At 43.5% G+C, this 2500-nt stretch overlaps 1 pseudogene; it reads left to right on the top strand.

The window, feature by feature from the left end:
- LOC113378977 overlaps positions 1-203 on the top strand; it is a 2532-nt pseudogene extending 2329 nt beyond the window's left edge.
- Positions 204-2500: the final 2297 nt, after the last annotated feature.

Raw genomic sequence — 2500 nt, 5'->3', positions numbered from 1 at the left:
CGGGTGTTGACGCAATGTGATTTCTGCCCAGTGCTCTGAATGTCAACGTGAAGAAATTCAAGCAAGCGCGGGTAAACGGCGGGAGTAACTATGACTCTCTTAAGGTAGCCAAATGCCTCGTCATCTAACTAGTGACGCGCATGAATGGATTAACGAGATTCCCACTGTCCCTATCTACCTAAGCCCGGGTAAAGGAGGAAGGTTGTGGGGCAAGAACATCTTTGATCCCCACATAAAAGCGGCACACACCGCAAGCTCTAGGTCATGTCTCTGGAGAACGGGGTCCTTGGCTTAAACGCCCGGGACACGAGGAAGGATCCTCTATAAAAAACACCCTCAACTCTAAGGTAGGGCGCGCGCCGACGGAGTGAATGGCTGTGAGGAAATACAGCCCTGAGCGACCAACTCCGAGGCACCAGCCGACACCTCGGCAGTAACAGGCTTGCCCAGGCACTGGGAGCGCTACCTGGGTCGACTGCTAATCTCCTATACTCGTGGGAACAATGATGAGCACCCAAAAATCAAAAATTAAAACGGACAACTCGTTGTCCAAAACGGCCGCTGCCCAAAAGGCAGAAGCCAAAACCCAAGAGAAAGAGCTGGTGAAGGGGGATACAACCCCTAAAGAGAAAGTGGCTAAAAAAGGGGATGCAACCCCTAAAGAGAAAGTGGTGGAAAAGGGGAATACAACCCCTAAAGAGAAAGTGGTAGAGAAGGGGGTTACAATCCCTAAAGAGAGCACAACCAATCTATCTGCGGATAGTTTGAATAAGGTTAAAATTGAAAGAGAACAACTTGAAAGTTTTCTTTTCAATGACTCAAATAAAGTGTCCAAAGGCGCAATCAAGTTCATCCTTGAAAAATGGTCTAATTTGGAGCTTATGCTTCAAAAAGAAATTTTAGAGCGCGGAAAAACAGAGACCAAATATAAGGAAAGAACCACAAACATGTCATATGCAAATGTGGCATCTAGAGCACCCAACCCAAAAGTCCCAACGCAAATAGTGCAACAGAAAACAAAAAGCGAATTTATATATATCAAGCCTGAATGTGACAAAACAGACAGGAGATCTAATGACGAAATAAAAGACCACGTAAAAACTGGTCTTAAAGATATTAATAAACAAATAAAAATAAGAGGCATACGGCAACTCCGAAATAAAGGAGTTGTCTTAGAGGTTGAAACCAAGCGAGATATAGAAATAATTAAAAGAGCAAATCTGAGTGCGCAGAAATTAGTCGTGGAAGAGCCCAAAAAGCTACAACCACAAGTAATTATGTATGATGTAGAAGAAGACTGCCAGGAAGAAAACTTCCTGGATTGTCTAATTCTGAAAAACTTTGAACACTTAGAGGAAGCAGAGGCAGAGCTTCTAAGAAAGGAGTGCAAAGTGGTAACCAAATTTAAAACAAAATTTGGTAAAAACAACTGGGTAATCCAATTACCCGGAAAGCACGCCAGTAGACTACTCAACGAGGGCAGAGTCTACATGGACTGGCGTACATACAGGCTCAGCGAGTATGTAAAAATTCCTCGTTGCTATAAGTGCCATGCATATGGACACATAGCGAAAGTATGCAGAATCGAGAAACCTATTTGTGAGAATTGTGGCAGCAGTGAACACACCACAAGTGACTGCTCCAAAGAGCAAGACGCAAAATGCGTAAACTGCGTAAGAAATAAACGCAAGGAAACAGGCCACAAGGTGACTTGGAAGTTATGTCCTGAGTACGAGAAACAGCTTCAAATTTACAAAAATAAAATTTCATGGGATTAAAAGCAGCCCAAGTTAACGCACAAAGGTCTAAATCCGCAGCAGCCAACCTAGAACTTATTTTATCAGTTAGGACTTGACATACTCTGTATTCAAGAACCTTACTCAATAAGGGGCATAATAAAAGGGTACACCTCAGCAGGACTGAGAGTACTACAACCGGAAACGACCAATCCTTGGGTTGCAATCGTAGTAAGAGAGGAGAATATGATATCTTTCAAAGATCAGAGCTGGAATGTGATCATATAATGTGCGTGGAAATATGTACTTGTAAAGAAAGCTTGTATCTCGTAAACTGCTACATGCAGTTCTCAGTCGACATAAGTATCTTCCTGCGAAAGCTGGACAGAATCCTCAGGAACCTGGCCGGCCGCCGCATCATAGTCACGACAGACGCAAATGCAAAATCTGGTCTGTGGTTTTCGAAAACTCTGGATAGCAGAGGCAAGGAACTAGAGGAGTGGATCGCCTCTAATAACCTAGTTGTTTTGAATGAGCCTGGTCACACTACACATACCAAAGTGAAGCTGGGGACACAATATAGATGATGTAACACTTACAACCCGATATGCCTTCAAAGTGATCAACTGGAATGTGAGTGATATAGCGGACCACCAGTGATCACAGCCTTTAACATTTGAAGTAGTGCTGAAGCATCAGTCACAAGGCAAATAAAGAATCAAAAGGCTATAACACAAGAAGGCTAAGTGGGACAGGTTCGGGGA

Source organism: Ctenocephalides felis, unplaced genomic scaffold, assembly GCF_003426905.1.
Source record: "Ctenocephalides felis isolate EL2017-DRISC unplaced genomic scaffold, ASM342690v1 CF-g0.4_SCAFFOLD_01886, whole genome shotgun sequence".
NCBI classification, from domain to species: Eukaryota; Metazoa; Arthropoda; class Insecta; order Siphonaptera; family Pulicidae; genus Ctenocephalides; species Ctenocephalides felis.
This window is presented reverse-complemented; position numbering and strand designations above follow the sequence as displayed.